This window comes from Triticum urartu, chromosome 2 (genome assembly GCF_003073215.2).
Source record: "Triticum urartu cultivar G1812 chromosome 2, Tu2.1, whole genome shotgun sequence".
Classification (NCBI taxonomy): domain Eukaryota; kingdom Viridiplantae; phylum Streptophyta; class Magnoliopsida; order Poales; family Poaceae; genus Triticum; species Triticum urartu.
The window spans coordinates 710,483,081-710,493,857 of NC_053023.1; the positions used below are offsets into that span (position 1 = coordinate 710,483,081).

Sequence of the window (10,777 nt, forward strand, 5' to 3'; positions counted from 1 at the left end):
CATTGTTGTCGTCGAGGCATGGATCGGGGCTAGGTTTGGAGCTGTGCTGCCGACACGTCGATCGGGAGATGTTTGCGAGGAGGACTTGCTTGGGAATTGCCGCTCCGCGGCGTGCACTAGGCAAACTGGCCAAGGATGGGAGTTAGCTATTAGGCTATAAGAGTGTGATGCAATGGTCCTCGTCACGTCCTTGGCGATCCAACATCAAGTTAGCTACATTTCAAGTCAGCTGACTTTTTAGTTTTGGTTCAGTCGAATTACTAGTCATTGGATTTTGCTTTGAGATTTGTGCCTTATTTTTCTTTTTCCTGTGTTAGCTGGTCCAGCTGGGCTGCGTCGAAATCGACTGACGCTTTGTTGTGGTTCAGTCGATTCTGTGTTCGGGCTCGTTCTGCTTTCGGGTGCCCGTTTTCTGATGGTTCGGCTCCCGTTAACAGGCTGCCAGCCCAGCCCGTTGCTGTGGATACCGAGCGTCGGCCGTTCTTGTCTCTTATCTCCTCGCTTCTAGTATCCTGTCAGTCACTTTCCCCTCTCAGTTTCAGTCTCTCTTCTCCTCCATGTGTCGTCTCCTCTTCCTATGCAGAGCTAGGGTTCGTCGAGTTCGTCCTCTCCTCTTCCTATCTAGTTCTGCTTTAGTTTCTGAAGAGACTAAGATCTTGCTGTTAAAATTTGCAGGATTTGCATCTCGACGTTTTTCTTGGTTTAGGAGATCTCCTTTGGTGCTTTTGCTCTTTTCCAGGTATATTTTTTTGTCTTGAATCTTCTTTCTGAGTAGTTTTTGGTCAGGGTTTCTTGTTTAGCATGCTATCTTGTGTAGCATGCTTTCTCTATTGATTCTGTTTTCTTCAGATCTGTTCCAATGTCTGCCAGGTTAGGGTTCTTTTGTTGTTGGGGTAGTACAAGTAGATCTTTATGGTTCTTGTCTATCATGTTTCAGTTAGGGTATCTGTTTTCTTCAGATTTGATCTACTGATTAGGGTTTCTACAGATATGTGTTTATGGTGGTAGTACGAGTAGTATGGTTAGGGTTCTTTGTTTATCATGCTTAGATTAGGATTTTCGTTGTGTTTATATTTTGCTCTGACCGTTGGCATGTTAAGTTTACTTTTGAGATTTGATCTGATTTTTATTTAGTAAGGTTTTTTTTTCGTTAATCTTAGATATGTATGTCTTGAAAGGTCAAATCCTTTTTATTTATATTGTTAATCTAATGCTATTCATAGGTCGTGTCACTATTGGCCGTATTTGATTTCGTGAGTTTTTGCATGCAGTGTGTGTATGCTCTATGTTATGTCAAATCCTTAAAAGTTTTTTAACTATCTTTTTGTTCTTATATTTTTATTATGCTGATGTTTTTATTTTTAGTTCCTGTATTTGTAATATTTCTGTACATAGCTTTTTTAGTATACTGGTGCTTGTAGTTTTTGGTCCCTGCACTTATAATATGCTTGTTCCTAGCTGGTATAGCATGGCTGTATTTGTATTTGTATTTTTGTAAAGCAATTTGCTTGTATTGGATTTCTGCAAATTTTAAAGGGCGCATGTGTAGTTTAGGTAGATTTAAACTGTCCTGATAACCTCTAAACAAAAGAAATAACATAATCTTTCAAAAATGAATAAATGCCGGTGATCTTTTTCTTTTTGATATTCTGTGTGCATATTTTAATCTAAGTAGAATACAGTTAAGTGATTTGCCTAATCTTGCATGATTACTCTTTGCTTTTGAGCAACTTACGCAAATTTAGGTCCATGATCATGCAATATCTTCAATTTATATTCATGAATTTGGTTCGTTGTATTATTTACATCTTCACTTCTTTGAAGATATCTACCTAGAGTTGGAATTCAGTTTTTGAGTTTTCTTTTTTTTATGTCCAATTTATCCTATGTTTTAATTAGAATGTATTTTTTTTGTGTTCTATAGTTCATCTAGGTTCTCTGGGTTTTTTATCCCCTGTTGGGTAATTAGATAATTTTTCCTTTTTATTTAAGTTTTATTTTTTATTTTCTGTATGTATGGTTTGCCCGTGCGCCGTGCCTGCCGTTCGAGCCACCTGGAGGATTTCCTCAAGTGTTTGATGTTGTCCTTGACGAGGATTGCTTCATGCGGATGGTGAGTTGTATCAATCATTTCTTTATAGCTATATTTTCTTTGTAGACATCAATATATCCGTATATGTTTACTTAGTTTCTACATTTCTTTTGTATAATCATGGCTAATACGGAACTTGTTGAATTAAGGGTTCGTTCCCCATTCTTTGACTAGGTTGTCTTTGTTTGTAGTTATATTAATCATTTATTTTATAGATTGTGTTAAGGGCAATTTTCTTGTATTGGATTTGTGCAATTTGTAAAAAGGATTTTTATAGGTTGTATTAAGGATTTATGTTGTGTTTACATTAGAAGTTTTCTTTGTCAGAAAATAAAAAACATACTTTCTTTAGTTTACTTGTGTACAAGTTTTATCTGTATAAATTAGAGCTACCCATGTTTCCCTTTTGAAATACACTGATGTAAACACAACATCATGAAGTTTTAGTTCTGGTAGTTTTTGGTGAATTAACTTGTTTTAATCAGCTTGAAACTGTACTAATTTTTCCATAGTTCATCCTATGATTTCTTCTTTTTTGGTTAACTACCTTTGTGGATGTGTATTTGTAAAAAATATGTATGTGCAAGTTTTATCTGTATATTAATGTTTTTTTCTAACCATGATGTTTTGGCTAGTATATCTAGTATGTCTAGAAATATTTAAAGATAGCAGTACCATTTGTTATTTTTTGCAGTTATTCTTTGTGTGCAAGTTTCATGTAAGACTAGTATAATATAATTTTTTATTACACTAGCTTGATATTGTTCTTAAATTTTCATAGTCTACCTATCTGTTTTTTATATGTTAATTATGTTTTTGAATTGATAACTACAACATTTATTTTGTTAACTTATTATAAGAGCCTAAGTATGCATGTAGTGTACATTTATATCTCCCCAATGTTTTTGCTGCTACAAGTTTAGTTCTCCCTACTTGCAAATTTTACGGAGGTGTTGTGCCTTAGCCGTTTTCAATCAGTTTGTAATTGAACTAGGGGGGTAGATGCTACGTTTAACTTTTCTAATTACGTAGACATGCTATTTGTACTATTTTTTTTTTCATATGTTGCTCTTAACCAACAATTGCAAGTTTAGATTTATGTATATGCAAGTTTAGTTCGTATGAAGAAATTTTTTAATCTCTGATTTTAGGGTGGTTTTCTTCTCTACTTGTAGTTCGACAACTTGTATTACAAACAGGCGCAACTTTACTTCTTATGATTAAATTTTCAATTTCTGCCTTTAGGTGGGTGTTCTGCCTTTCTTGTAGTTCAACATTTTTTTGTACAAGTACAAACATGTTATTTTTTAGTGTAGTATGAATTTGTATTGTTCAATTCTTTGAATTTCTGACAGCAAATGTACATTCAAGTGTTCTCGCTATTTTTTTCTATTTCTGGTTACATCATTTTTTGCTGGGCACTAAAGAGACAGGATATAACTTTTCTAATTATGTGTTGTTGAACAACTACAACAAGTTTAGTTCTCCCTACTTGCAAATTTTACCGAGGTGTTCTGCCTTAGCTGTTTTCAAACATTTTGTAATTGAACTAGGGGGGTAGATGTTACGTTTAACTTTTCTAATTATGTACACATGCTATTTGCACTATTTTTTTTATATGTTGCTCTTGACCAACAATTGCAAGTTCAAATTTATGTATATGCAAGTTTAGTTCATATGAAGAAATTTTTTAAATTCTGATTTTAGGGTGGTGTTCTGCTCTACTTATAGCTCAACAACTTGTATTACAAACAGGCGCAATTTTACTTCTTATGATTAAACTTTCAATTTCTGCCTTTAGGTGGGTGTTCTGCCTTTCTTGTAGTTCAACATCTTTTAGTACAAGTACAAACATGTTATTTTTTAGTCATAAGTTATAGTATGAATTTGTATTGTTCAATTGTCTGAATTTCTAACAGCAAATGTGTATTCTGGTGTTGTCACTATCTTTTTCTAGTTCCAGTTTCATCATTTTTTGCTGGGCAGTAAAGAGACAGAATATAACTTTTCTAATTATTTGTTGTTGTTGAACAACTACTACAAGTTTAGTTCTCCCTACAAGAACTTTGGGCAATCGGAGGAGAAGAACATAGCATGGAAGAAATGTAGAGGATGGAGATCTATCGAGACACCAGAGGGTGGCAGTATCCGAGTTTTGTTCATGCGTCCATGGTGGCGCTGGTGATGGGGGAAGGAGGGGCAAGGAAGAAGACCTAGTTATATGTCCGTGAGCTGGATCCAGATCTCTGAAGGTAGTGGGTTTGGTTTCTTAGCAGGGTCAGGCCCGTTTAATTTTGGGTTGTATAGATGGCAAAACATCAAAAGGGGTTTCAGCGCTGGATCAGTGATGTTTTTTACCTTTTGGGCTGATTCGACTGACGCTTAGTTCAGGTCAGTCAATTTTCTTTTGCTTTCCATCATTCTGCTCTTCTTTAGGAATCGACTGACACAATTGTAGAGTCAGTCGATTGACTTGTAGCCGCTCCCATCCAACATATATACTTCACGGCCAAAAAGAAGGCATGCAGTTAAACTTGATATGAAAGTCTTCTTTTCGTTTAAGGTGAAGTAAGACAAAGTTCATGGGCTTGTATTACCCTTATCGGGATTGTTAAATCTCAATCGACTGAGACTAACTATACCCATGAGATCTTGTGGAGATCCGTGTAAACAAATTTTAATTCTTTTTCTTTCTTCTCTATTATGTGTTCTGTCACTTTATTGAGACTTTGTTAAGTCTCAATCGACTAAGATCTAGCCACACTCTATCTTTATATCGTAACAAATTAGTAGTTGATGGTGATGCGATCCGGCACGTGCCCCCTTTCCCTTTGTGATGTGATTGCATGTGAATGTCAAAAAGGAATGGATATAGTTTTTTCTCGCTTTTGGCATAGCACGCCGTACTTTGGGAGGCCCACACGACGGACTATTAGTTGAGTGGTAGAGCGCACCCTTGATAACCGCGTCATTGTGCCTTTGTGAGGGATCTCAGTCATATCGATAGTTCAATGTGCTCAAAAGTGCCCGACATCAAGATGTGTTTCAGCTTGCGCACATTGGAATGACGTACTCTTCCAGTTTGAACCAAAGTTGGCATCTCCAAGGGTGTGGGCCAAATTCAGTACCTAATTGTCCACGTCATACTCTGCTTGTCTGGCGCCCCCTACTTCTCCCTTGCTTGCATGATCCTTTTTTTTCAAACGAAATTTTTCGCTTCAACATTGATTTTCCATATAAGTAATTTAAAGATAAGTATTAGGATGCAAAAATAATTCAAAGATTAATATCACAATTCAAACATAATTTCCAAACTATATAGTTCAAACTTAAATTTAATTTAATTCATCCCAATGTAGAACCCTTGAAGTTGATGACATGCTCCTCTTCCTTCTCAGTTTCATCAAGCCCACTCATCATCACCACCGGTTCGTCGTCCGGATTGTTTTTTGATGACAAAGATTCAATAAGTCACTATAGAATTATCATCATCTGAATCCATCGTGTTTCCATGCAAATGAACAACAAATTTGTCGAAAATGACATATGCTATGTTCAGTGATTTCACCAAACACTTGGTGTCCAAGGTGTTCGGCATAGACATCATTGGTTAAGGGGCGCACCTAAGAAGAGAGGAGGGGGAGTTGGGAGACAGATTCCTCGTTCAAAGGGATTGCAATGGTGGAGGCGAGGTGGGATGCCTCCGGATGGACAATGCTGGTGATGTGAACTGACGGTGGCCACGAGATCGAGGGGACGGAGGTGGGGCGACTAGGGATTGACTCAACATGGTGGAGTGGATGGAAGGGCAAGCATAGTGACGAGGTGGAGAGGCGGGAGGACCCTAATAGCCCGGACAACAATCATGGGAGCGGTGCCAGGGTAGTAGGGTGTGGGGGAGGAGGATGTGAGTGGGGAGGAAGGGGTTCGATTGGGTTCTGGGTAGTGCCGGATCCAGGAATTAAATGAATGGTGTGCACACTCCAAAAAAATTATCTAATCAAAGTGGCATACAATATGTGGCAAAAGAATTGAAATATTAGCTAAATTCAAGTCTCGCAACATTCTAGTTTAGGATATTCCAAATGTGCTCAACTACAATACAAATATGTTTACATGAAAGATACAAAAGAAGAAAATTACAATACTAGGAAGACTACGCTTCTGCATTGCCATGAAAGCCTCACCTATGTTATCTTCACTTACTTCAAAGAACACATCCGTTCAACAAATGTCACTAAGCAATCATTCAAGAGATCATCACTCATACTATTTCCCAATTTACTTTCCACTAGATTTATTGCAAAAGATGCGACATCAGTGCCAACTTTGATGAGTAAGTGTACCAAGTCGTAAAGATCATGATTATTTGTTTCAACAAGCATAATAGAGAGCTCACCAATAATAGTTACATCTCTAAACATATAATCTCTTGTTTCACATTGTCACCAATAATACTTGTTTCAACAAGCATAATAGAGAGCTCACCAATAATACAGAGCATAGAAGTTTCACATTGTCACCAATAATACTTGTTTCAACAAGCATAATAGAGAGCTCACCAATAATAGAGAGCATAGAAGTTTCACATTGTCACCAATAATAGTTGTTTCAACAAGCATAATAGAGAGCTCACCAATAATACAGAGCCTTACCAAATCCGTGCTTGATATGTCCAGGGGTAGAATTCGGCAAGTCTCGTTACCTCGAATGCATAATAAGAAGCAAACTAATTGAGGGGATTCAAAGCTGATATGGAAATAAGTAATGCCATATTAACCTCATCAAACCAATTGTCAAGCTCGTGAATGATTTGATCAATCATACCAAGATATATGATACATCTCCAAGGTATCTATAATTTTTGATTGCTACATGCTATATTATCTTCTGTTTTGGACATTATTGGGCTTTATTATCCACTTTTATATTATTTTTGGGACTAACCTATTAACCCAGAGCCCAGTGCCAGTTTCTGTTTTTTCCCTTGTTTCAGTGTTTCGAAGAAAAGGAATATCAAACGGAGTCGAAACAGAATGAAACCTTCTGGAGAAGTTATTTTTGGAAGGAAAGCAACCTGATAGACTTGGAGTGCACGTCGGGAAAGAAACGAGGGAGCCATGAGGTAGGGGGGCGCGCCCACCCCCCTAGGGCGCGCCCTCCACCCTCATGGGCCCCTCGTGGCTCCCCTGACGTACTTCTTCCTCCTATATATATACCCATATACCCTAAAATGATCGGTGTTGGAAATATGCCCTAGAGGCAATAATAAATTGGTTATGATTATATTTCCTTGTTCATGATAATCGTTTATTATCCATGCTAGAATTGTATTGATAGGAAACTCAGATACATGTGTGGATACATAGACAACACCATGTCCCTAGTAAGCCTCTAGTTGACTAGCTCGTTGATCAATAGCTGGTTATGGTTTCCTGACCATGGACATTGGATGTCGTTGATAATGGGATCACATCATTAGGAGAATGATGTGATGGAGAAGACCCAATCCTAAGCCTAGCACAAGATCGTGTAGTTCGTATGCTAAAGCTTTTCTAATGTCAAGTATCATTTCCTTAGACCATGAGATTGTGCAACTCCCGGATACCGTAGGAGTGCTTTGGGTGTGCCAAACGTCACAACGTAACTGGGTGGCTATAAAGGTACACTACGGGTATCTCCGAAAGTGTCTGTTGGGTTGGCACGAATCGAGACTGGGATTTGTCACTCCGTGTAACGGAGAGGTATCTCTGGGCCCACTCGGTAGGACATCATCATAATGTGCACAATGTGACCAAGGAGTTGATCACGGGATGATGTGTTACGGAACGAGTAAAGAGACTTGCCGGTAACGAGATTGAACAAGGTATCGGGATACCGATGATCGAATCTCGGGCAAGTATCGTACCGATAGACAAAGGGAATTGTATACGGGATTGATTGAATCCTTGACATCGTGGTTCATCCGATGAGATCATCGTGGAGCATCTGGGAACCAACATGGGTATCCAGATCCCGCTGTTGGTTATTGACTGGAGAGTTGTCTTGGCCATGTCTGCATGACTCCCGAACCCATAGGGTCTACACACTTAAGGTCCGATGATGCTAGGGTTATAGGGAAAGTATGTACGCAGTTACCGAATGTTGTTCGGAGTCCCGGATGAGATCCCGGACATCACGAGGAGTTCCGGAGGTAAAGATTGATATATAGGAAGTATGGTTTTGGCCACCGGAAGTGTTCCGGGCATCACCGGTAGTGTACCGGGACCACCGGAGGGGTCCGGGGGTCCACCAAGTGGGGCCACCAGCCCCGGAGGCCTACATGGGCCAATAGTGGGAAGGGACCAGCCCCTAGGTGGGCTGGGGCGCCTCCCACCAAGGCCCAAGGCGCCTCCAAGAGGGGAGGGGGCAAACCCTAGGGCAGATGGGCCCTAAGGCCCACCCCAGGTGCGCCTCCCCCTCTCTCCCTTGTGGCCGCCACCCTAGATGGGATCTAGGGCTGCCGCACCCCTTGGGGTGGGAACCCTAGGTGGGGGCGCAGCCCTCCCTCTCCCCCTATATATAGTGGAGGCAAAGGGGCAGCCCTACATACGAAGTTCTTCCCCTGTTGGCGCAGCCCTATCCCTCTCCCTCCTCGTCTCTCGTAGTGCTTGGCGAAGCCCTGCTGGAGTTCCGCGCTCCTCCACCACCACCACGCCGTCGTGCTACTGCTGGACGGAGTCTTCCCCAACCTCTCCTTCTCCCCTTGCTGGATCAAGGCGTAGGAGACGTCACCGGGATGCACGTGTGTTGAACGCGGAGGCGCCGTTGTTCGGTGCTTAGATCGGAATCAACCGCGATCTGAATCGCTGCCAGTATGACTCCTTCATCCGCGTTCTTGCAACGCTTCCGCTTAGCGATCTACAAGGGTATGTAGATGCACTCCCCTTCCCCTCATTGCTAGATTACTCCATAGATTGATCTTGGTGATGCGTAGAAAATTTTAAATTTCTGCTATGATCCTCAACAATCGGGGAACAGAATAGATCGGGAGTTCCGCCGCCAGAAGCCTTCGTAGCCATCGAAAACCAATCTAGACCCGTTCTGGCACCCTGCCGGAGGGGGAAATCCCTCACCGGTGGGCATCTTCATCATCCCGGCGCTCTCCATGACGAGGAGGGAGTAGTTCACCCTCGGGGCTGAGGGTATGTACCAGTAGCTATGTGTTTGATCTCTCTCTCTCTCTCTCGTGTTCTTGAGGTGGTACGATCTTGATGTATCGCGAGCTTTGCTATTATAGTTGGATCTGATGATGTTTCTCCCCCTATACTCTCTTGTAATGGATTGAGTTTTCCCTTTGAAGTTATCTTATCGGATTGAGTCTTTAAGGATTTGAGAACACTTGATGTATGTCTTGCGTGGGATACCCGTGGTGACAATGGGGTATTCTATTGATCCACTTGATGTATGTTTTGGTGATCAACTTGCGGGTTCCGCCCATGAACCTATGCATAGGGGTTGGCACACGTTTTCGTCTCGACTCTCTGGTAGAAACTTTGGGGCACTCTTTGAAGTACTTTGTGTTGGTTGAATAGATGAATCTAAGATTGTGTGATGCATATCGTATAATCATACCCACGGATACTTGAGGTGACATTGGAGTATCTAGGTGACATTAGGGTTTTGGTTGATTTGTGTCTTAAGGTGTTATTCTAGTACGAACTCTAGGGCTGTTTGTGACACTTATAGGAATAGCCCAACGGATTGATTTGAAAGAATAACTTTGAGGTGGTTTCGTACCCTACCATAATCTCTTCGTTTGTTCTCCGCTATTAGTGACTTGGAGTGACTATTTGTTGCAAGTTGAGGGATAGTTATATGATGCAATTATGTTATTATTGTTGAGAGGACTTGCACTAGTGAAAGTATGAACCCTAGGCCTTGTTTCAACACATTGCAATACCGTTTACGCTCACTTTTATCATTCGTTACCTTGTTGTTTTTATATTTTTCAGATTACAAAAACTATTATCTACCATCCATATACCACTTGTATCACCATCTCTTCGCCGAACTAGTGCACCTATACAATTTACCATTGTATTGGGTGTGTTGGGGACACAAGAGACTCTTTGTTATTTGGTTGCAGGGTTGCTTGAGAGAGACCATCTTCATCCTACGCCTCCTACGGATTGATAAACCTTAGGTCATCCACTTGAGGGAAATTTGCTACTGTCCTACAAACCTCTTGTAACGCCCTCGATGCGGCTATATCTCCCACGTGTCGAAGCACGACTTAGAGGCATAACCGCATTGAAAGCAATGTCGCAAGTGAGGTAATCTTCACACAACCCATGTAATACATAAGGGAAAGAGATACATAGTTGGCTTACACTCGCCACTTCACACAATTACAGGAATAAAGCATTACATCAACCAGATACAATCAAGGTCCGACTACGGAACCAAAATAAAAGAAGAACCCCAAATGCGACAAGGTCCCGATCGCCCCAACTGGGCACCAGTACTGATCAACTGGAAACGGATCAACACAAAGGCCTAGATCTGTATTGAGCTCCTCCTTGAGCTTGGTTGCGTCATCTGCACGGTCTCATCGGCACCTGCAAGCTGGTTTTGGAAGTATCTGTGAGCCACGGGGACTCAGCAATCTCGCACCCTCGCGATCAAGACTATTTTAAGCTTATG

General features: G+C 40.8%; 1 long non-coding RNA gene across 1 annotated transcript; it reads left to right on the plus strand.

The window, feature by feature from the left end:
- Positions 1-460: 460 nt before the first annotated feature.
- Positions 461-4,694, plus strand: LOC125539983. Its single transcript, XR_007297130.1, has 3 exons — positions 461-590; positions 676-2,113; positions 4,142-4,694. It is a non-coding gene; the product is annotated as an uncharacterized LOC125539983 (long non-coding RNA).
- Positions 4,695-10,777: the final 6,083 nt, after the last annotated feature.